Below are 25,790 nucleotides of genomic sequence, written 5' to 3' on the forward strand. Positions count from 1 at the left end.
CATCTGTCGGCCTGACCCCGTCTCAAGGGAGATGTGTTGCCTACCAGGGGCACGGAGCAGGGATGCTGCAGCGAGGCTGCCTGCTCTAGTAAGTCCCACAGACTATTAGCCACTTCCGGTGATACATGTGGGTGCTAGGGATACAGACAATACTAGCTGGGGGAACATAAAGAAAGACTACAGAGCCCTGGGGGAGGTGGTTAGGGGCTCTGGAGCTCAGGTGGTCTTTTCGTCAATTCTCCAGGAAACAGGGGAGGACCTAAAAAAAGCTAGGAGGATTAGCCAGCTTAATAACTGGTTAAAAGGGTGGTGTCATAGTCAGGGGTTTGAGTGTCTTGACCATGGGAACCAAGCTTGTAGGCCAGGTCTAGTGGGGGCTGGTGGAGCTGGTCTGATAAAGAAGGGAAAGAGCAGTTTTGGTAGGAGGCTTGCTAGACTGGTCAAGGAGGCTTTAAACTAGATGTGTTGGGGGAGGGGGGCATCATTCCATCCCAACAGTCAGTTGCCAACACTTATAATAGATGCTCGGAGCAGTGTATATATATATTCTGGCCACTCCAGCCAATGAGCCAGCTTCATGTGGAGTTCAGCTCAGATGCCTCTATACAAATGCCTGTAGCATGGGGAACAAACAAGAGGAATTAGAGATGTGTGCACGTGTACAGGGGTATGATATAACAGGCATTGCAGAATCATGGTGGGATGGCTCCTATGACTGGAGTGTTGGAATGGAAGGTTACAGGCTCTTTAGGAAGGACAGGCCTGGGAGGTGGGGAGGGGGAGTTGCCCTTTATGTTAGGGATAGGCTGGAGAGTATGGAACTCTGTCTGGGGACAGGTGAGCAGTCCACAGAGAGTTTGTGGGTCAGGGTTAAAGGGAAAACAGACATTACTGTGGGGATCTATTACAGACCGCCTGATCAAGGAGAAGCTGTGGATGAAGCACTCTACGGACAGATAGGAAAAGCCTCATGCTCGCAGGCCCTTGTTCTCATGGGTGACTTCAACCACCCTGACATCTGCTGGAAGGACGGTACGGCCAAGCACAAGCAATCCAGGAGGTTCCTCAATTGTGTGGAAGACAACTTCCTTCTGCAAGTAATAGAGGAGCTGACAAGGAGAGGTGCCATGCTTGACCTCATGCTCACCAACAGGGAAGGGCTGGTTGGAAATGTCCATGCGTCCTGATGCGATCCATCCGCAGGTCCTGAAGGAGCTGGGAAATGAAGTTGCGAAGCCGCTGGCCATCATATTTGAGAAATCATGGCAGTCAGGTGAAGTTCCTGACGACTGGAAAAAGGGAAATATAGCCCCCATTTTCAAGAAAGGGAAAATGGACGACCCAGGGAACTACAAACCGGCCAGTCTCACCTCTGAGCCTGACAAAGTCTTGGAGCAGATTCTCCTGGAAGACATGCTAAGGCACATGAAAATTAACAAGGTGCTTGGTGACAGCCAGCATGGCTTCACTAAGGGGAAATCCTCTGCCTGATCAATTTGGTGGCCTTCTATGAAAGGGCTACAGAACTGATGGACAGGGGTAGAGCAGCTGATGCCATCTACCTGGACTTGTGTAAAACATTCGACACTGTCCCACAGGACATCCTTGTCTCTAAATTGGAGAGACATCAATTTGATGGATGGACCACTCAGTGGATAAAGAACTGGCTGGATGGCTGCACACACAGAGTTGTGGTCAATGGCTCTTTGTCCGGCTAAAGACCAGTAACGAGTGGTGTCTCTCAGGGATGGGTGTTGGGAACAGTCTTGTTTAACATCTTTGTTGCTGACATGGACAGTGGGATTGAGTGTGCCCTCAGCAAATTTGCTGATGACACCAAGCTGTGTGGTTCAGCTGATATGCTGGAGGGAAGGAATGCCATCCAGAGGGACCTTGACACACTTGTGAGGCAGGCTGATGCCAACCTCATGGAGTTTAACCATGACAAGTGCAAGGTCCTACACCTGGGTGGGAGCAATCCCAGGCACAGCTACAGGTTGGGCAGAGAAGAGATTCAGGGCAGCCCTGCCTAGAAGGACTTGGGGGTGCTGGTCGATGAGAAAATGAACATGAGCTGGCAGTGTGCACCTGCAGCCCAGAAAGCCAACCGTACCCTGGGCTGCATCAAAAGGAGCGTGACCAGCAGGCTGAGGGAGGTGATCTTGCCCTTGTGAGACCTCACCTGGAGTACTGTGTTCAGTTCTGGTGTCCTCAACATAAAAAGGACATGGAACTGTTGGAACTAGTCCAGAGAGGCCCACGAGGATGATCAGGGGACTGGAGCACCTCCCGTATGAAGACGGGCTGAGAAAGTTGGGGCTGTTCAGCCTGGAGAAGAGAAGGCTGCGTGGAGATCTCTTAGCAGCCTTCCAGTATCTGAAGGGAGCCTATAGGGATGCTGGGGAGGGACTCTTTATTAGAGACTGTAGTGACAGGACAAGGGGTAATGGGCTCAAACTTAAACAGGGGAAGTTTAGATTGGATATAAGGAGGAAATTCTTTCCTGTTAGGGTGGTGATGCACTGGAATGGGTTGCCCAGGGTGGTTGTGAATGCTCCATCCCTGGCAGCGTTCAAGGCCAGGCTGGACGAAGCCTTGGGTGAGATGGTTTAGTGTGAGGTGTCCCTGCCCATGGCAGGGGGTTTGGAACTAGATGATCTTAAAGTTCTTTCCAACCCTAACTATTCTATGATTCTAAATACATGAAGTGGTCTAAAGGGGCAGTTTTCCATATGCATATGTGTAGCCACATGCACGCATAGTAGCCAAGCTGCCCAAGAATATGATTCAGCATGGTTTAGTGAGTGTTACTTTCCCAGAATCAGGCATTTCAAGTCTCTGTTCTTTAAAACCACATAAAAAGTACAGCTCAAACTCAAATCGGTATCAATAGTGTTTTGAAAGCAAAGAGGTCAAGACCTAAAGGAGATCCTTCCAAACAGTGCTGCTCTGCACAGTATGTCAACAGCCTGAAACCTGAAAATGTTGCACGATCTGCTGGAGAAGATAAAAGCATTAATGAGGAAATCTTAAATAATGGGAAAAATCCTTTAGTATGTTCAGTTTGCATTTTACACCTTGTAAGACTTGAAAGACAGGTCAAATATTTTCTAACATAAAAACATGAGAAGAAATCCTCACGTTTGCCACGTTAAGACTGAAAAGGAGAACCTTATCTCTTTTGCATGTCCATGTTTAAAAAAAGTATCTAATTAAGCAAAGAGGAATAAAGCAAAACCAACAACCCTTGTTCCTAATAATCCTTTGGGACATAGGATCATTTTGAACACTTTGGACTGTAAAACCTGCACTTCAGAGAGCTGTCCCTAATACCGACAAGTTTCTATGTCCTGAAATTACAGGATGGTTTGCACATACTAATATTTAATTAGCAATTTTGCTACTTTACACAATTTATCCCTGACACACAGATCTAAATGCATTTCTAGATGTACTCTAGGTTGCCCTGCTCTTGCAGGTGGGTTGGACTAGATGATCTTTTGAGGTCCCTTCCAACCCTTGGGATTCTGTGATTCTGTGAAACCCAGGTTTCCATATCACAAATATGATACTCAACAACCAAGGAAGATACAAACTCTGCAAACCACAACTACTTAATCAGAGCTAGTTGTAGCTCTGAATCTGAGGGTCAAATATTACTTTTGATCTTGATTTCAAGCCAAACTGAAGCTCAAATACTTAGTTCTTATCCTTCTAATGTCCTAGCTCTTCATCTAAAAGAAGAAATTATTTTCTAGATATGAGCATAAACACACAGGTAATAGCAGAAGCTGAACAATGCACAGAAACCCTTACTACTGCACAATTAATTCCTGAATTAATGTTGTTAAAACTACATGAGTACTTCCATACTTGAGAGCTTACCTGACCCTTCAGAGGCTACATAAAGCACAGAATCTTTTTTTTTTCCTACCTGCTGGTGTATTGTGTATTGTGGATAATGAAAGGAAGTACCAGCTGTCTGCTTACAGAAAGAATGCATCTGTGGGCAGACTATGTCCTGAGACTTCCAATTCTAAAATCCTGGCAAAGGTACAAACCCCTCAAGAATACAAACCACCCACAAGAACGAGTCTTCTGGATACCATTTTTTTTTCCCACAAGAGGCACACTGTAGGTATAACCTCAAAGCGGAGGAAGGTATCTATATGAAAGGTGTTGCTCTAAATTTAAAGCAACAGAAAAAAACACACATGCATCTTGGTCACTACAAAAGTGCCTTGTACAAGTAGAAAAATAAACTTTTGAGATTAAGGAGAAGAATTAAGTAATAGAGAACCAATGAAAAGGAGACAGATATATAGGCAAATCATGATAAGAAAGTGCATAGAAACCTGGCTGCCAGATGCCCACCCAGCTGTGCTCTCCTTCCCCCTCAGTAAGGGAGGGGGAGAAAACAAGGTGAAAGTAGGTTGATATGGAGACAGGGAGATCCGTTACCACTGGCAAAATTGACTTCAGGAAAATTCATTTACTGCCAATTAAATTATGCTTGGATAGTGAGAAACAAATTGTTTCAAATCCCGCCCCTCCCCCTCACCTTTTTTTTTCCAGGCTCAGCTTCACTCCTTCAGTTCCCAGCTACTGTACTTCCAACACCACACAGGAGCCCAAGGGGACGGGAAGGTGCAATCAGGTCAGTCCATAAGAGCTCCTCTCTGCTACACCTTCCTCCTCACACTTTGGTCTTTTCCACAGCCTTTTCCCACAGGTTGCAGCATGGGCTCCCTAAGCTGCAGCTCTTTTAGGAACTATCAGGCAACTCCAGTGTGGCACATACTGGCAGGCAAATACCTGCTCCACTATAGTCTCCTCCACAGGCAATCTCTTTTCCAGTGCCTAGAGCACCACCTCCTCTTTCTTCCTCCTCCTTCAACCTTTGTGTTCCCTCTGCTGTTACCCACTCTTTTCTTCCTCTTCTACTTGTGTGGCTGCTTTCTCTTCCTCCTCCTCCTCCTCCCCTTCCCCCTTATCTTAAAGATATTTTCCCAGAGGCACCACCATCCTGACTGAGGGGCTTGGCTTACCCTGCAGTAGGGCTGTGGAGCCAACTAGAACTGGCTGTGCCCAACATGGGGCAGCCCCGGCACCTCCACACAGAGGCCAACCTGCACCCACTTCACTTCCAACATCTGGACACCAATATCCAGTATAATGACCAATAAAATTCATATTTATCCAAGATACTAATTGGATATAAATGACCCCAAGTGTAATTCTGAGTGTCTCCCTTAAGTTTCAGTACTTGCTGAAATGGCCCTTCTGTTACTTTCTTTCACTAAAGACTGGAAAATCAGTCACATAACGATCTCATCCATCACACATCCCCAATACTCACAGCTGATATGAAGCTGTCTCTTTCCAGCCAAAGGCTATGTGCAAGTACATTAATACCACGAGAAAGAGAGATAATAAGGCACTATTCTCTACTCACCAACTTACCATCACAGACCAAGAAAATCTCAGCACTATCCAAGATCATGATCGCTGTAAACATGACTTCTACAGGCACCATAAGCCACGTGTTTCCCCCCCACCCCAAGACAGACGCTCTTGTTTTAGATGAGTGGGCAAGGAATCTTTTCTCTGTTATTTTAAATACCTTAAACATGAAATTAGCTTTGACATTTTTAGGTTTCTGTAGCAAGGTAGGTAGAGGAGGAGTATATAGCAGCTTTTCAAGCCCATAGGCTACTTTAAAGAAAGTGTTCACTATAGAAAAAAAAAAATAAATCGCAAGTTTTTTTTCAAGATCACACCACAGTATTCAGTGGAATTAATGTCTCTTGGAAGAGCAAGAAGTGCCAAGGATGCAAGCACACTGCAAGAGGTAACATCTCTGCTTGTGGGTTTACTCCCAAGAATCCACAAGAACAACTGGTGAAAAGAAGACACTTGCCCATATGCAAGTAACACGCCAAGTTTAGGTGAATGAACACAGTATGTAAACACTCATATTTTCACTTTCAGGTGACATGAGATACTACAAAGGGCTTCATGCTTCAGGAATTAGTAAGAACCAACCTTCTAAAAAGTATCTTGGGATGAAGAGTGAAAGAAACCAGCAAGCACAAGCCTCTTATCCCTTCTTGTTTAAGGTCATGTTGAAATATGGGACCCCACTCATGAAATCTGAAGATATAGTACAAACTTCAAGACCAGGAAAAAAAAGTGTGTTTTTTGATAAAAACACACTTTTATTTCAGCAAAGTCGGAAGTTCACCCATACTGTAAAAAACAAAGGGTAAAAAAAACAAAAAAGATGTGAGAGGGAGGAGACAAAGACTTTTTTGTTTCTACTAGTAAGCAATTAATGCCCGCATTTTCTAACATGACTATTAACACTGAATTAAACATGTACATCATAGGCAACCTTTAGGTAAGTAGGTTTTAACTTTTAGTGTAATATCTTTGAAATTTGTCATCTCAGGCACCGAAAATGATCTTTTCAAGCCTTCCTTTGAATGAAATACTACATTGCTACTGCATACCTTATACCTACATCCTCCTCACAAACAGCACCAGTATTTTTCAAACGTCTAGTACTCATACATGCATAACAGATAACATTCCATATTTACTTTCATTATAGACTCCATGGAAATCAGAGCTGAACTAAAAGACAAGATTCAAGCTTCATTTCAGAAAAGACAAGCTTCAGAGAAGACAAGCTTCATTTCAGAAAAGCTTTTCAGCACAGTCCGAGTGAAATAACATCCAGATGAGAGAGATCTTAACCATAACCTGGCTCGGCCTCAGTGTCTGTTTTAAATCTTTCTAAAATGCTCCACCTCCCTCTAAGCAGTTTGCTTGTTAACCCTCTGCTAGCAAAATCTTTAAATACGATTTTCAGAATCAAGCAATATTTTCCCCTTTCATATTTTGCTACTCTTTTCACTCCCCCTCCTACAGGAATTATTCCAATATCAAATATTAAAACAAGTCAAAATTTTAACTATTTCATTCTATGTTGTGGAAGGATGTTAACGCTATTCCAGCCAAACCCAGGACATCCTATTATTAATTATTAAATATAAACTTTTAAAAAGTTTTAAGCTGCAAAACAGAAAGGAAAAATAAAGAGTAAGTCAGGAATCAGAAAGCTAATTGAAATAGAAAACTATCTGCCCATAGCTGACCTTTGGATGAAGACTCACACAGCTGGGCCCCGCATCTGTGTGTGAAGCATTGCTAAATCCACGTATTGACATGCATCCCCTCCTTTTCACAAAACTACTTTGCATGACGTCATTACTGGAATAACACATTTGCATCCAAAGTGATCTACCTGTGCCAAGATTTTTTAAGGGAAATCAGTACAAATCTTCTAGACACTTGACTTGTCTGCCAACTGAGGCAAACTTATCTGTAAAGTCAACAGGAATGTCACTATTTGCCTGAAACACGCATTACATAACATGTGATGATTCTTAGAAACATTAATTTTAAGTAAACCATAGTCCTGTTTGGCATATCTCGGTACACCATTTAAGGTACTACCAATGCTAATGAGTTCAATAAAGACAAACTTAATCACATTTTCCCCACAAAAAAACACAAAAAAAACCTCCACCAAAAACAAAACCAAAAGCACAAATCACACCACAACACACACACAAAACCAAACAAACAAAAAAACCCAACAATTTTGTTTTCCTAAAACAAATACAATTTCACTGCAGAGGACATGTTCAGATTCTAGGAGTCTGGCAATAAAAAGATATTATTTGAAAGCAGGATTAAAACAAAGAGTTGCACTATCCTCATGACAAAAACAGCAGCACAGAAATAGGCAGACACCGTACTCAACTTAGGAGTATAAACAGAAATAAAGGGATTTTTAAAAACAGACAAATAAATAAAATCCTCACTCCCAGAAGAAACAACCACACCTCTCCCGTTCACATACACCACCAAAAAAATGCTTATTACTCAGTGAAGCTTACTTGAAACATCTTCAGTCAACTTTCCAGTTAAATGAAGCTTGAAGAAAAAAAAACAAACAAACCAAAAAACTCAAAACCACCAACAAAAAGACCACCACACAAAAAGCCTTCCCAGATAAGCTAAACAAAACCACTACCTCTAATCTGATTAAACACAGATGGTGATTACATTGCCAACAAAGGCAAACTGTTTTGCTCTGATGATTAAGTATGTAATCAAAACTCCAGAGCTCAAATGTTACCACATGAATTTTTTAAGAAGCTACATAGTCTTATGTCTTTGAGATGTTATAACAGTATCAATCAACTATTCCAGACCATTTTTGCTCTGTTAAGCTTCATATTAGGTTTTTTATTCTTCATCCTTGAGTTAGTATGTACCTAGCAGTCCAAATTGCTGCAATGGCACACTGCTGCCTCATTCAGTTTAGGATCAGAGTCCTAGTTACCAGATCATGAACAGTCTTAGGGGAGGGACAGATGGCATGCATGTAGAAAGGGTCTGGCCAGCAGTTCTAGATGCTTATAGTTTTCAGTAAAATAGAAAAGATTATAGTTTTAAATTCAGTCTCCTAAAAGGTACACGTAGTTCCCAGGTATCTTCTTGGCTTAAGAGCCCAGTCTCATTAAAAGCACTGTAGAAGTGAAGCCCATTGGTTAACAGAAATATTGTTTAAATCATGATTCGCAAGTTTAAAAAAATCTGTCACCACCACCATTTCATTTGTGAAATTCAGCCCTCAACTTAGACAACTGAGTGTTGACAAGATGATTCCTTGGCATTAGTTTGGCCTACTCTAGACTTGGCTTGTCCCTGATATATAAGTAACTACGTATTTTCCTTTTAATCATACATCTGCATAGAGTTTATAAAATCAGATTTTAGGTCTTGATGAAGGATAACAGCCCATGTTTAGAATAAAATTGATATTCCTTTGTATCCTGCTGCGATTCAAAACATAATTACAGGCCAAAGCCACTAATCTACAGATTAATCTACAACATAAATCCTCAAAGGATGAGAGTTCTGACTCGTTACAAAGCAATCTGTCCTCTCAGCTTGTGGTCTCAGGTAGACTACATAGATACCTGCTTACAGGTCTAAAACATAGGCAGACTGCATGCATGAAGCAGGCACTGAAAGAGATCAAGACAGCATGTTTTAAATTACAGTCCGTATAATTATGCACAGTAAAGGCCACCTTCTCTTCTGGAGAAAGACCTGTTAATTACTTTGCTGTCTGCCTTCTGCTGCCATTTCCTGTCCTGAAGGACAAGCTGCCATTTACCCCTTTCCCTTCTCCCTGCACAGACTTCAGAATCTATTTCACCTCTGGGACATGGGACCTGTACCTACTTCTCCCCGCCTTGATACCAATATTCAATTAGTAACATATCCTTTGACAATTTTTACGCCCAAACCACTGCTACAGATTGATTAACCATCAAAATTCGATTAATTAAGGTTGCAGAAAGAAGTATAATCTGATACAAAATTAAAGCAACGAGTCCTCAAGATACCAGCTTTAATTAACTTTACTGGAAAATGTTCACTGGTTGAATTCTCATCAGATTCTAACCATACAGTCAAAATATTTAATTTCTCAAGAGAAAAAGATTTGCGTATTTAACCCCTGAATCTGCAAGAATACACACTCATTGGCCTTCAAATTGATAATCACTGAAAGAGAAACACTGCTATGTATTTTGCTACTAACACATACACATATTCTATCTAATAAAATCTTACATGTACATCTTATCTACAAGCTGGGTAGCATGTCACAGGAGGCAGAACGATGATCTCCATTATAAGCTGACATAGAAGAGAAAGCCTCAGGAATACATAGGGCAAGCAGGCATTAAAAGAAGATCATCTGTTAAAATTAAATTTTTGAAGTAGTAAAATAAAAGAGTAGTACAAAATTCCATCTGTTAGCAGTGACATTATAATAAACATTTGCAGAGAGGTTTCCTCATTACTATATTGCAGTTATGATCTTTTAAAGCCTTTGAGTTAATTTGTTCTTAAACTATGAATTTGTAAAGGAAACTAAGAAAAAACAATAGATTCATATAGCATGAAGTAATCACTTAAGACATATGGTCTCAAGCACAATGCTGATCTTTTTTCAGAGAAAACAAGAAAGAGGAAGGTACAAGAACAGGGCAAACTGGAACTGCTAGAGGCTGAAGACAAAGGATTCTACAAAGGCAACACTCACATGGAGTTTTGGCCACAGCACTAAAAACCAAGAAATTTTATAAATTAGGTGTCTTTTCTGTTGCTGTTTTACATTTTTAAAAGCTCCTTCTCAGAGACTCCTCAAGAGAGCTTACTATAATTGGTGGATCTTTTTTTTCCATGTTTTCATCTTGTGTTTCTCATGTCATTTTCAATAATTAATTTGAAAGACCAGTCAGCATCTCTGTCTGCAACTTATATAAAGAGTTTTCTCTTCATGCTACTAGATAACATGCATATGGCACAGCTGGCAGTCTTATGTTTTCGCAGCAGTCAAGTCTTCATTATATCTACTACAAAGGAAGTAGGGAAGATAATGTGACATTAAGCCCCCCTCTTGATTTTTAGGCAACATACTGATGTCTGGAAGAATCCTACCCTGGTATAGATGAAGGAAGGAGCTACAATGGAGAACAGTATGTACCAAAATTCAAAATGCAAAAAGACAAATAATAAAGTTCATATTTCCCAGTAGAAAGAACCAAGACACAATGTAATCACAAGGAATTAATGAGGTGTAAAACATTTTAGTGACACAAAGTGATGAGTCGCTGAGTTTCAGTGTTTCAGTTTCATAGTTTTTCAGCAAGAAAGTAATAATTTTGGTGGATTTAATACATAAATTTGCAATGAACATGAAGACAGATGGACTACATATAAACAACAAAAAACCCACTAGTCATACACATCTTTAATATGGCCTGGGAGGACCCTTAATACTTTGTGTGCTGACTTTGAATTCATCCAACAAACATGCTTAGCCTTATGAATAGGTATTTTAGGGTACTGTTGACAAATTTGTTGTATTTAAACAGCATTCTGATTATCAACACTCTTGAAAAAGCAAACTTAATTTGCATTTCTTTGGTTTCAGTTTCATTTTAAGAGAAAGATTGCATGTTTGTGTGTCTAAGTAAATTATCAATAGAAAAAAATTTCCACTGGTAAAATACAGAAGCCGTACAAAATCACATGGCTTGCCAGATATTTACAGCTTTTCAGAGTACTTCTGAATTCTTTCTACTTTGTACTGAAGGAAATACTGCTCCCTTGCTTTTCTTTCTTGGTGTAGCAGATGGTCAGGGAGGACAGAGAAAGGTAAGGGAACACAATACAAATATTGCTGACCATTGCAGAGACTGAGCAAGAAAGAAAACTAGATACTCTTCATCAGATAAATACTCGCCAGTATTTTATGAGCAGGTAAGACTTCTAACTATTTCATCTTCCAGAAATCTTTCCACAGTGAACCCAGGAGAAGCTACTTACAGCCTGGGCCAGTACTGATCTAATACATGTTGGCAAGGCATTCATCACAGCTATGACAGGTATGGAAAAGTTTTAGTAGATAATACATAGGTATGAGCTTAACACTTCGTATGTTTTGCTGTAGTTATCTACCACTGTGTTGCCTGGCATCTGAAACTAATTAGCAAACATGACAGGTAACATACAAGAAGTGTTTGGGGTTGGCAGATGTGAAATAGCCTTAAGTTCAGTTTTCAGTGAGTAGAATACACTATTACGCCTATGTCCTTTAGCCAAACTTGTAATCTTTAAAACAGTTAAAGCCAGGGTCCTTTTGATGGGATGTTTTTCATTAACCATCTGTGAGTTGCATTAATTATAGCACTGCCCTTCAAAGCTACAAGTGAAAGGTGTATCAAATCTATTGTTTCACCTGGGATTCATGAGCTCAATAATTAAGCCACTATATTTATCCTTTTTTATAAAATATATATTAGCTTTCTCTTAACTCCTGTAATTTCCTTGCTTTTCCAAAATACTTAAGAGTCTGGGAGCATAGAAAAAGGAATAGTGAACAGTTTAAGTGGCACTGTTGAGTTTTTTCTGGAGCAAGCTGTACTCCACGAAGTGGGATAAACAAATTCCACTCTTTTTGGTAGCTTATATAAGCATAGTAACAGAAACACAGACTAGCAAATTGGTCACAGATGTCATTAGATGAGACGGGTGCCATGAAAGTTCCACACAGAAAAAAAATAATTCAAAAGAGTCATAGAAAAGTCTTCTTTAGAGGGAAAAAATTCTTTTTTGCCTATGTCTTCTCCTAAGAAGCTTGAGGAAGGAGTCAAAATTATTTCAGTTATTAGACAAAGTATCTTGTCAGAAAGATACTTCACATAGCAAAGACTACAAATGACAAATTGATGAGCTACTTTCTTTCTGAAATGGGTTATGTGATTTTAGCTCCCTCAAAGCACCTAGCAGAATGTTGAGACAAGCCTCACATGTGTAAGTACATACTTTTTTTTCTGCTAAAGACTGATGAGAAAGCACCAAGTACATCCTCTTCCAAGCAGCTGTGGAAAAAGAAATTACTTGCCAAAACAAGCATTTTCATCAGAAGGCAAGAGCTAAGCCATATTTTCTGAGACACCTTGCTGGAGCTGCTCCAGCTAATAAAAGGGCTGGACTATTGCTCAGTGCAGGTAGAAGAGTAGCATCTGTCATTTTGATATGAGAAGAAACTAAAAAATAACCCCCCAAAAATCCCCCAAAACAGAACAGCAAAACATGCCCACCAATGAGACCAAAAAAAGAGATCCTGGTTATGTTAAAGTTGCATGTTTCACAAGTACTTACTATTCAAATTTGTCAGGACTGTCAGAAAGAGACCTAGGCATTCCCATTCTCTGTATCACCATTCCAATTTCCATAGAAAGGATGTGTACTTGCGCACAGTCCAAGTAGGTGTGGTGTTGATGTTCCAAGTGCTGATGATGAGGCACTCAGCTTGGCATTTTAGAGCTTATTCCAGTCTTTGTTTATTCCTCCTGTTTTCAAAGAGGAAAGGATTTTCAGAGGATGACAAAGGATTCTTCAGGAGTAACTGGTTATTGTCAGACACAGCTGTGTGCAGATTCCCCAGGTGAAACCAAGCAAGTGAGTACAAAAGCCAGAAGGTGTTTTCATTACAATCTGCATGAAGCTCACTAAGCAAGCAGTAAATAAGGATGGAGAGAGACTGAGAAAGTGACCTATGTATTGCTCAAAACCTAACCAAAGCAGAAATGCACCTGAAGGAAGATGACTTGAATTAAACTTGTGAACACTTCGCCCTTTCAGTGACCAGGCACGCCAGCATTCAGCATGGCCTTGCATGCAATCTTACTTATAGAAGCACAAGAATACTCAATTTATGTCTCGCCATCATGGATGACATCCATGACACCTTAAATAATCAACAATTGTGGTCAAACAGGTTTTAAACCACACTCAAGGTTAGGAGATGAGACCCTTTTCACAAGCAGCTGATTACAGGGAGGTACGTAACAGCCACCTCAACATTTTTTCTTTATCCTTAACCAGCTTCCTTTCGATCTCTTTTTATATACTTGATCACTTGTAAACTAAAGACTTCTGAATCAATGCTTTCAGTAGCTGAAAGGATTTTAAGAATCTTCTGATTCCCATGTAATGTTAGCTTCCCACAATTAATGCCTCTTTTTTTCAGTTGCTTTTAGCTTTCAAAGGCTACTCCTGTATGACAGAAACCCATATTCTTTACTATTTAATCCTGGTGAATCTTTTCATGCCTCCCTGAACACTTTTTTATGTAATGATACAACAGCTGAGTTGACTATAAACAGCCTTTATGCCAAGTTTTTGGCTTTAAACAAGCTGGCTAGTTGAAGAGGAAAGTAGGAACCTAAAAGAAAAGCGAAAGAAAGCAAAAAACCCAAGACAGAATCTTTTTTGTTCCTTAGTTTGTAAGAAGTTCTTACAAACTTTATATGCCCAAACTGTAAGACAGAAGCACCTGACTACCACACAAATGCATACACATGCAGAAAAGGAAAAGGAGAGGAAAAGTTCAGAGCACAGATCACACCTACCTTTCCTTATGGTCACTCAAGTTTTGCTTTACTAATCTTTATAAAAGGAACTACTTCTTCCCCCATATTGGTCTCACACTCATTAGTTCCAGAGATTTATTCAGAAAGACCTTCGCTAGATCCACCTCCCATTCTTCTCATGACAGTTAACTCCTATTTACGTTATCTTTTCCAACCTAAGCACATCTATGTCCTTACATATTCAAGAATCTCTTAAGACAACTCTTGGTGAAAACAAAAGCCTACTATTTTGGCCACTGTTAGTAAGAACCTTAATTACTTTTATAAATTAACACTACAATAGGGAGAATCAACAAAATTAAGATGCTGAACTATGACTTCCCTTGGATTTTCACATCACATCTTAACACAAAACAAACACTGTTGAAAGCCTCTAAATTGTTACTACAAAAGCCATGATGCTCCCAATTATTTCTGTATATTTGCCTTCCTTGACAAGGCCTTCAAATGTGCTCAGAGAATAGAGATAAATTAAAACACTTCACTGGAATTACTGCTCACTAAGCAGAGCGGGAATACTTCAGAAAGGGGGTGGAAAGCTGAAATTTTTTCAACAGAGAAAACTACAGATATGATAAGTGTTCAAGAAGAGTGTCACGGAAGCAACAGCAGTTGAAAGATCTCACAGGAAAGCTTCCACCATTTTCATCAGTTTAAATAGAAAAAAAAGACAAATTAACTGAAAATCTGGCCTGCCTCAACAGCAACCCCATCAAGGGAAAGACAGGTAAACTAAAAAGTTTCTAATAGAGTTTATTTTTTAAACAATATTCATATTACCTACTGGAAAGTGGCACCTAACCCATACCAATTCCCAGACCAAGTTTTTGGACTTGCTCAGGACAAGCTGATACAAGCCAAAAACGTACCAAAATCCTTGGCAACAGTTTAACAGTCATACATGAAACTGTTCTAGTGCTCAGCAGCACTTGCAGTGTTTAACTTAAAGCAAAGAGTACAACTCTAATCCTACTGATACCTGTTCCATATAAACAAAAACCCCTCAAAAAAAAACCATACTTGTCACCAAAATTCAGACAAGATAGATTTGTGGAAGAAGACACTGAAAAGCAGCCCTGAGAGGAGAATATAATGGATCACTACAAAGTGCAAAGACACAGGCAACTGCTCTCTCACAAAGAGCTGGATCAAAGAACTTACTTGCCAAAAGCATACCTAGACACCAAAACAAGGTGCACAGGTAGTGCCTAAGGCTCAAAAACCACAGTGTTCAGTTATTAGCTCAGATCACACACCCTGGAAAGCAGAAAAAACTTAGCATGTTTTTGGTGCTTTTTCCTCCCACTGCATTATGAAATTAATGCAACATACAACTACAGGAAGATAGGCAGTCATTTGGATACCGATCCCAGAACAGTGCTAAAGTTTTCTTCTTTCCAGAATTCTGCCCTGGAGTTTGCTGAGGAAATTATAAGTATTTGTTTAAGGTATGCAATCTGTTAGTCTCCAAAGAAATGAACAAGAGAGTAGTTAAGAACACGTATTTAGAAAATAGTGTACTACCAAGAGAGACCAAACTATAAACGCAAACTTTACTTACTGACAAAATTCAGCTAAAGAAAATGTATTTGCAGAACTTGCAAAAGAAATATCCGTGCTGGATTAGCCAGCTCAAGACGGCTAGAGGAAGACAGAACAAAAATGCTATCAAAGACTGGGCTTGGAGGATCTAGTAAGCATACAAAAAACCCCAAACATTTGCATGGTGTGTTGTACCCTGGAAACACTGCTTAAGAAGAGCTGCAGCCTGTAACGGATGAATGGCCTTCAAAAATTGCTTCTATGAGGCATGAAAGCGATAAAGAATTTTCCGCTTAGAAGGCATGGTTCAGCTTGCTGTAGCAGTCACCAGGAATCAGTACCTTTGTCAAGAGATTAGCATAAATAACGCCTTGATCTGCAGTCTTAGCAGCCATACAACTTTGGGAAAACAAGGTTTAAGTAACAGCTTTCATCCCTTGCAAATGTTATCACTGAAAATGGGAGTGCTGTAAAGTGTTTTGAAGATCTTCCATGATGAAAGGTTCTTCATAAGTAATACATTTCCCCAGTATCTAAGAGGATAACAGAAACAAATCTTGCTATTTAGTCTGTATAGCAATTGCATAAATATGCAAAGAATACAATTGAGAAGTATGCTCTCCTAGAGCAACAATTAGCTAATGCATCATACCATGCAAAATTATCTTCATGCAATTCCTTCTTCACATGCTAATGAAATCAGTCCCCATTATTAGCTTTTGATATATTAAAAGCCTACTGTTACATGAACATATAAAGAATACTAAAGTATTCAGTGAGGAAGTGATGTTACATGCTTATATTTCTTACGCAGTATCTGTATTCTGCTGGGTGCATGGCTAACATGTTCATCTTCTATAAATACCCATTCTGACTTTACTAGTTCTAGAGATGCTCTGTGCACATGTTGGGGATGGGTAAAGACTTTGCACCTGGTTTTCATCATTTATCAATGGGTTTACTTTTGAAAATTCAAGAGAATAATGCCATGGCCCCACTCAGGCTCTAGGAGTACCACAGTAGATATACAAAATTATACTCTAAAAGGACACACAGTGGTGGTGGCAGCATCATTTTTTGCACATTGTCACTCAAAGTGAATTACACTGTCATTATACAATTCCTCACTACCTTATATTATAGCTGCCACTCAACAGATCCAACACCTGATCCCTCTGCAGGCAAAACACACATCATAACTACTCCCCGCCCCCCCCCCCCCCCCCCCCCCCCCAAACAAACAAAAAAAATTCAACAAGGCCTCTCACTACTCAGGATAACTTAGAGGACTCCTTATTCAGGATAAATATTCTGCTTTTCAAAAGGTTTTTGTGTTTGTCTAAGACCTGAATGTAAACATTAGTAGCCTTTATATACACAAATACATGATAAAACGGGCTTTACTGACAAAAAGTTGTGGTTTCCTTTGGCTTTTAAGATGTGCTATAATTGATTTTGAAAAGCTGTGTCTCTTTCAAGTCATACAGCTTCTATATTCATGCATACTCCATTCACATCTCTTATCACACTTTGACTCCATGAGACTTTATAAATACCAGTTACTTAAAATGCAGCAGTCTATTTTTAGTTGATTGTTTGTTGTTGTTTTTAAAGAGTTTCATGTTATGCCTGCCTTTCAGAGCCTACTTTTTTTTCCCCACATACTCCAATTCTTACATGCATTAATAAATCCTGTTCTCTTATTTTTTGCTTGCCATGTTGGAGCTCACAAACATTAGCCGAAATCTGTAAAGCTGCCATCATCCCACTAGTTTAAAAAAAGGGTAACACAAAACAAAGGCTTATGACCAAGTCTCTCTAGCTCTATAAGGCTACACACTACAGTTTGCTCTTTCTTACATTTAAAAGACATTCTTTTTATATCCAGCTATCAACTTATAACATTAATGGCACCAGTTTTTTTCCGGTCATACAAATGTATTATTGTACTGATCTTACAATGCAAATGAAGTTAACATGGACACAAGAGATTTGTCCAAATGAAACATGTAATTAGTAAAAGAGGAAAAACAAAACAAAAAACAAACAAACAAAAAAACAACAACAAAAAAAGCATAGTACAGGAAAAAAAAAAGAAGGAATGGAACAAATAGGAATTATCACGCTAGTAAACAGAGTTCCTAAGTTCTGACCGTTGCTCATAAGAAATACATCTGCAAGAAGTACATAAAAAAGTGACAATGAATGGAGTATGGAACAGAGTCCATGCATGCAGAAAGAATAAATACACCAAGACAACTCCATTCCTGAGGGAAAAAAAGAGAAGATAGTAAGATACGTGAAAACATGACTTATGAGAAACTGAAAAGGAAATTATTATTTAAGATTTCTAACATCGTGACAATAAAAAGGGCCTGAAATTAAATCATTAGGCAACAAATTTGAAGGCAAAACAAAAAGACTTACTTCCCTACACTCTGCATGTACTGAATCATACACATGCCAAAGGATATTGTGGAAGCTGGGACTACAAATCAGATCAACCAAACACGTTCAGTGAGAACACAATGCCCCCTGTGATGAAATGTAATAGTGCAAACATGACTTCATCCTCACAAAACTAAATCAATGCTGAGCACCAAACAATAGGAGACTGCATCAAAAGCTGATTATTACATTTAATTTATGCATTACTTTTTTAAGCATCCTTTCCTGGAATTTTGCAAGTGGTCTGATTTTAATAACTGATTTATATTCTTACAGGCTATGTCTACAATATGCCACACAGCTCTGCTGAACAAGAAAAGGGGTTTGTCCATTCTATACACTTTGAATGGATATTTGACAGCTACCATTCTACTGTTAACACCTATTTTTTTATTTACTAGCTGTACTAAACCCAAGCAATGCCATCTGTCATGCAGCACAGGGAACAAAATAAAGTCTTCATATGTATTTAATAAAAACAAACAAACAGAAAAAAAAAACCAAGCAAAAAAACCCAAAAGAGAGACACCCACCCTAATATTTCCAAAGAGCTTTTGGTAAAACTTACATTATAAAAACATGAAAATGTGTCCTTTTTTTTTTTTAACAGTGTATAGCAGTATTTTCTCAGAACTTACTAGGAAAATGCAGATATCAAGAAATTTCTATGCCTTAAAGCAAGCACCTTGGGAAGTTTAGAGTAGCAGAGTGTTTATCCTGACTGCCCTTTTAAACTGACATCTCACTTACGTGACAATGATAGCGAACTGCCACTTAACATCAAGAAATTCTCTTGGTACACTTGTGGACAGATGATTTCAAAGTAGAAATACAATCTTAATTCCTACTTTAATTAGGTTAGACAAAATAGAATTATAGAACCATAGAATAGTTAGCATGAGAAAGGACCTTAAAATTATCTAGTTTCAACCCCCCTGCCATGGGCAGGGACACCTCACACTAAACCATCTCACCCAAGGCTCCCAAGCGTACCAACCCAAGCGTATCAACCAAGCCACACAGCTTGGTGTCATCAGCAAACTTGCTGGGGGCACACTCAATCCCACTGTCCATGTCACTGACAAAGATGCTGAACAAGACTGTTCCCAACACCCATCCCTGAGAGACACCACTCGTTACTGGTCTCCAGCCGGACATTGAGCCATTGACCACAACTCTTTGAGTGCAGCCATCCAGCCAGTTCCTTATCCACCGAGTGGTCCATCCATCAAATTGATGTCTCTCCAATTTAGAGACAAGGATGGCATGCAGGACAGTGTCGAACACTTTGCACAAGTCCAGGTGGATGACGTCAGCTGCTCTACCCCTGTCCATCAGTTCTGCAGCCCCATCATAGAAGGCCACCAAATTGGTCAGGAAGGATTTCCCCTTAGTGAAGCCATGCTCTCTGTCATCACCCACCTTGTCATTTATCATGTGCCTTAGCATGCCTTCCAGGAGAATCTGCTCCAAGATTTTGCCAGGCACAGAGGTGAGACTGGCTGGTTGTAGTTCCCCGGGTCATCCATTTTCTCCGTCTTGAAAATGGGGATTACCCTTTTTCCAGTCTTCAGGAACTTCACCTGACTGGCATGATTTTTCAAATATGATAGACAGCGATTTAGCAACTTGATTCGCCAGCTCCTTCAGGACCCACGGATGGATTTCATCAGGTCCCATGGACTTGTGTATGCTCAGGTTCTTAAGATTGTCTCGATCCAGATCCTCTCCTACAGCGGCCCTAAGGTCTTCATTCTCAGTCCCTGCGTCTGCCTTCCAAGACTTGGGTGGTGTGATCAGAGCATTTGCCAGTGAAGACTGAGGAAAAGAAGTCAAGAACCTCAGCCTTATCCAAATCTCCAATAAATTATTAATGAATAAATTAATCTATCAAAGGCAACTTTGGAAAGTTCCAGAACAGAATTATTAGACAGAACTCTAGAAATTCTTTAAAAGTAAAGCTGAGAATCCAAGTCACTCATTAGATTGTATGAAGAAAACCGGGAACTGATGGAACATTTGGTTACCTAAATTTGGTTTAGTCAGTTTAGAACCGATTTTTCCCATGAAAAAAAATATAAAAATTAGGACATACTTGTGTTGAAGGCTATCATTTCCTTTCCCTTGCTTTGCAGTGTAACAATTCTGCTTTTGGGTCATGGCCTGAAGGAGTTCACATTAACTGAGTTCAAGCCTTCTGTGCTCTCTGTAGAGAATCTGTGCACTCATGCTTTTTGCAGTTCTTCAGGTTGATCAGCTATACATGTAGCAGCAGTCATTTTCACTGAACACCTTGTGAGGGATTCACTAACAGCTTTCTCATTAAGCATCACAGCTTTGACTCTCCTGTGAAGTTTACTTCTACCTATGAAAAATCAATGAGCAGAGATGCTGAACAGGAACCACCTTAAGGCTGCTACTGCTAAAGTAATAATATCCTTTACCAATATGATCCACAGTATTTTAAGTGAGGTTTAACATGTACTATAAACAGTATCATGGAAGGACCATTAATAAGTATCTGTGCTATTTTAAAACAACAGGTGGTGAGATCGTTTCACCATAGTTATGTGCTCACCATATGTGTAAGTGGAAATTCTGTAGGTGGTAGAAGGCAAATGAGTGAATAGTTAGCAAATATATATATTATATAATATATATAATTATATAGATATGCTAAGATGTATGTGATCTCATTAAAGCTGCAGCACATTTTACAGGCTAGCAAACAGCTACCAAGATAACTTCTGATATCCCTCTGGGTCTTTAGGAATCGTTGCAAGAGCAAATATATGACAAAAAAACGCAGCTAAAGTAAGATAAACTAATATTGTATGTTGGAGTTAGACCTACTTGCCTATTACATCTGATGAATTATTTGGACGTTAGTGCAGAAAGGGATGCACAATTGTGAAAAGACCAGCCAGTTGTTTTAAAACACTTCTGAACGCAGGGCAGTTTAAATTGCCCATGAGTCCTGTAAAGCCAAATAACAGTAACATAGCCAATTTTAAAATTCATTTTAATAAAAGTTATAAAAAAAACACAAATGCTACTGGAGAGAAATAGACACTGGCTGGCACAGAAATTCTTCCACTGTAGCTCTTCTGCCAAGTTGATATTTTATACTTGGTTCACCCACGGAAGAAGAGGAGAGATACCCTGGAATCATCTTACCACCACAGAAATGCAACCAGCTCAGAAATGCAGCTTATTTTCAGTATGTTAGGGAGGACAAATAATACTACTATAGCTTATTCATTCTACGGTAAGAATTAAGGGAAGAAAAATGAACTTATATGATCTGGCTTTGGCTGGGACATTTGCACCAACTCCCTTATGAGAGTCCATTTTATGTTACTTTCTCCTCTGATATGTTTATATTTAAAGACACATATCCAGGGATATACACTGGAAGCACAGAGTTCTTGTACAATCTGATTCTTTCTTTTACAATGTTGTTTTAATAGACTCATTTTGTGAGAGTATACAATATGAAGACTTTCTTGAAACTAGCCTCTCAATGCATCATGAAACTAATACATATAAATGGATTCATGCTTGTGTCATCACATGCAGTCCTCTTAAAGAGGAAGGCTTGAATCAGTTTGCCTTTGCAATAAGCATACACAAACTCCGCACTTCTCTCTCCATATTTCAGATATTAAACTCAAGTGCACACTACCTGGGTTGTGAAGTGCTGACTATCTGACTGGGTTGAATTCAAGATGAAAACATACTCAATGTCTGCCTTGCTCCCACCACTAATCTATTATAAATGGATAAAACTCTCAGTTCTCCTTAGCAATTGCTACCTTTGCAATTGACTGGCCACTCACATAAAGATCTTTTACTGACAGTAATAAGAGTCCAACATGAAATCCATTTGCGTAGTAGGAGAAAAAGTACGCCTGACATTTATTTCTCATATGGATTTTTTTTCTCACCAAGAAACGTTATCTACTGCATATAAAGGGCATGCATTTGGAAAGTGTCAATGTATTTGTTCTTCAGAGGAAGAATTTGCATCACTACTGTTAAAACACTTTTGACTGTTTGCACATGCTAAAGTACACAGTTTTAAATTCACTGTGTATTATCCATCCACTCCCACCCTGCTCAAGCCTTCCTTTAAAGAATTATTAGTTTAGGGAAAATGATCCAACTCAAAGCCTAGTAACAATATAACTGAAAAACTACATGGTTGCTCTGGAATCTGGTTATTTCAGTTAGTTCAAAAAGCACATAGAAGCACCAGCTCTAAACATTCTCATATAGAAAACATATTACCCAAACTATTTTGTTTCAGCCTTTGGAAAGGGCCACAAGTGAAATAAAACCTCTGCAACTGCAAGCGTGTTCAAGGTTACTGGGGTTTCCAGTTTGCTCTAAGGAAACAAGCCTTTCCGCAATCATACCCCTCTGGCCCTCACTCATAAATTTGGTCAAATGAACCTGCTAGTTCAAAAGCTGACTGCAGCCTAGAAATCTCAAAGATAATTAAGCTCTTACAAATTTAAAGAGCTAACCCAGATAAAGAGTTCCAAAATAGCAGACCCTCTGAGGAAAAGGCAGCTAAATCTCAGCTGCTACCCAGCCTGTCTGGCATCACCAGCTGGCCAACCAGGCTGTTCTTCCAGTCACCAGGGCTGTTGCCTCAGATCAACCATAATAAAGATGCTTCTCTTTTCTTGAAAGAGGTATTGAAGTCACAGTAACAGAAGGAGGAAGAGGAGCTCTGGAAGAGAAGTCTGCAGAAAGTGGATTTACATCAGCTGCACCACTAAACTAAATTCACACTGATAATTAGATATATATTTTTAATATGGGCACAGGCACATGCACTTTTTCATTTTACATGACTACACCACCTGAATTTGCAGTACACACAAGATAAAACCAAAAACAATTCAAGTTTTCCATGTCAAACCAATCAGACATACATTCACATCTGTGATAATGTACAGCTCTTGGGCAGATACTTCTTCATCCCCAACACCACATTGTTTTAGAACATACTAACTAACAGTCTTTAACACACTTTTTTTTTTTAGGTTTGCAAGGAAGCACAAACAACCAAACTTATTGTGCTAACTGCCATCAACATTAGCAAGTTCTTATACTATGCTGTTTGCAATCCTTTCAGTGAGGAAATGGACTTTCTATAGAATGGGTGGACTAATCCAAGAAGCATCTGAACTCAGCTACATGTTTGGGTTTTTTTGTTTGTTTTGGCTTTGGATTTTTTTTGTCTTGTTTGTTTGTTTTCCTTCAGCCAAAGGCAATTAGAGGAGAAATGGGCAAATGACTACAATACTACAGCAGCTGAGCAAGCCAGCCATGCTCTTTTCTTTCTAGAAAAGAAAGGAAGAAGCAGTAGACATACCACAACTCAGACTCCCAAGTCTTTTACAAGAACAAAGTAAATGTTTGGTAGATGAAACAAGACGGGTTTGATGGAATGAGGTTTTGGGCTTTTTTTTCTAGCTTGAAATGCATACATTGGATATGCTACAGAGTGCTTAAAAGGGAAAAGTTTATTTGGGCTCATAGTTAATGACTGTTCTTCAGAGCAGAGATTTGTCTGTTGAACTGATTTTCTGACACCACAATTCACCAGTTATGCTCTGTTTCAGCCTTATGAAGCCTCAATTGTCTTTTATACACATTTCCCATCTCTGTTGCCATCATTTGCCCTCTCTGTACCCTGCAACAGTACTGACACAAATACATGTATTTAAGCATATCCCAGAAATGACAATAGATCAAGCAACCACCTGTTACCTCCCTAAATATTGCCCCTATCACTCTTAGCACCATGACCAGAGGCTTCAACCACAAATGGGAATCCCACAGCTGTACAAGCTGCTCTGTGAACACACAGGATAACCTTTTAAGATGAACATACAAGTATACAGATATTGAATAAGATAACCTTCAGCTTCTAATACGCTTCTTTTTTTTTCATTAAGAACAGATTAACATCCTATCCTTTTCTTCCAAGAGGCACAATCATTGTTTTTGCTTCCAAACCACATAGAACCATTAACCATTACTACATGCAGATAGGACCCATTGTAATGATCTGCCTCTGCACGATAACCCCGGCCTCCTGCACTGAAATGCCTTCTTTAGACCAACCTTTTTTAGAGCACAACAAAGGGAAAACAAAACCAAAAATCATCAACATAACACTCAAAAACATAGGCCAGGCAGATTTTTTTTCCCTTCTACACTAATCCAAAAGATTCATCTAATGCCAATACCTGTGTACGTATGGCAAAATCATGTGCAATGTAAATGGCCAAGCTAAAATGCTGCATGTACTCATTTTTCCACTTCTACAGGTGATATGATGGAAGACCAGCTCACTAGTTCTTCCATTTCGCAAACAAAGGCATTTTAATTTTGCTATTTTGTCCCAAACCTCGTGCTAGATGATAAAAACGGAAAAAGGGAAAAACCACAGACAGAAATCCCCGAAAAAGTCAACAGAATCCATTTTGGTTCTGCAACTTCATTACTCCCTTTAGCGAGGCGATTTCCAAATCCAGGAATATAAATGAGGCGACAACCTTCTCTGGTTGTGCTCCCCTGAAACCCCTCTGCCCTAAGATGTCTTCCCGCCACCTGAGGAGCGCGCACCGGACTAGAGAGTGGGAGGAGAGCGGGAGCACGGCCCTCCACCTGTCGCAGCGCTGCACACTCCTTCCCCGCTTCCGCGCCCGTCCTGTGCCACACCACAAACAAAATGCCTCCTCCACGCCACTGAATCTCTCCTGACAAGGGCAAGAAAAGCAGCTCGGGCTGCCGAGCAGAGCGCTGGCACGGAGCGACCGCGCACCCTGGCAGTAAAAGATAAAACGCAACACTGGCGCTTCTGAGAGGGCAGTCTTTCTGCTTCTGGAGGGAGCCACAAAAGGAGAAAGGAGGAGGAAGCTACGTACCTCAGCACAGCTCCAGACCCTTCCTGCAAACACGTAGCACGGCTGCTGTTTCCCGAGCCGTTAGTCCGACCCGGCGGGGCCTTCCCCGCGCTCACAGCGGGCGGGCGGGCAGGCAGGCAGGCAGCGGACAGCCAGGCAGGCCGACGCGGCAGGCTCCCAGCGGCAGCACCGCGGCTCTCCAACCGGGCAGCGCCGCAGCGCACGCCACCAGCCCCCGCGGCTCGGCTCCGGCAGCTCCCGCTCACCTTTTAGGGACCGACTCAGCGCATCTTCCTCCCTCTCTCCCTTCCTCCGTCCGTCCTACAGCGCTGCCAGTAGCGGCCGGAGTTCCCGGGCTCGGTGAAGCGCGGTGCCCGGCGCTATCCCCCCCTCAGCCGGCAAGAGCTCGCGCTGTCTCCTCACCCCCACATCGCGCCAGCAGCAGCTGTGGCTCCTAAATTCACAGCGCTCTGGCGGCATGAAGTCATCCTCCCCGCCCCTTACCCGGGCCGCCGCATTCTGCTCCCGCCGCGGAGGGGGAGACGGCCCCTCCGCCCGGCCGCTGCAGCGCCGCGAGGCCTTGGCGCTCCACCCTCACCAGAGGGGCCAGCATTCCCATGGCTCTACACGCACCCCGCTGCCTGAGGATCTGCGAGGGGCGGCACGGTTTCCTCGTCGGTGCTGCTGCGGGTCCGGAGTCCCTCCCCTGGCACGGCGGCAGGATGGGCCGCTCCGCCCCGCGCCAGGTTTTTCCTCTCGGGATTCCCGTTAGCGGGCCCGT

The 25,790-nt window shown here is 40.7% G+C and overlaps 1 protein-coding gene across 2 annotated transcripts in view; it reads right to left on the minus strand.

Annotated features, from left to right (window-relative positions):
• The window catches only part of PKIA (cAMP-dependent protein kinase inhibitor alpha), a 44,579-nt gene extending 19,234 nt beyond the window's left edge, over positions 1 to 25,345 (minus strand). The window contains exon 1 of one of the 2 annotated variants that reach the window (XM_061448250.1): positions 25,276 to 25,345. The gene's annotated coding sequence lies outside the window, so the exon portion shown is untranslated. Of the gene's footprint in view, positions 1 to 12,819; positions 13,008 to 25,275 lie in introns of those variants that run through there. The other variant, XM_061448251.1, reaches the window with a different exon arrangement.
• Between the last annotated feature and the right edge of the window lie 445 nt (positions 25,346 to 25,790).

The sequence above is a fragment of the Pezoporus flaviventris genome, unplaced genomic scaffold (assembly GCF_033815535.1).
Source record: "Pezoporus flaviventris isolate CSIRO_AGI_PZ_B2104156 unplaced genomic scaffold, CSIRO_AGI_Pfla_v1 ptg000007l, whole genome shotgun sequence".
In the NCBI taxonomy this organism is placed as follows: domain Eukaryota; kingdom Metazoa; phylum Chordata; class Aves; order Psittaciformes; family Psittacidae; genus Pezoporus; species Pezoporus flaviventris.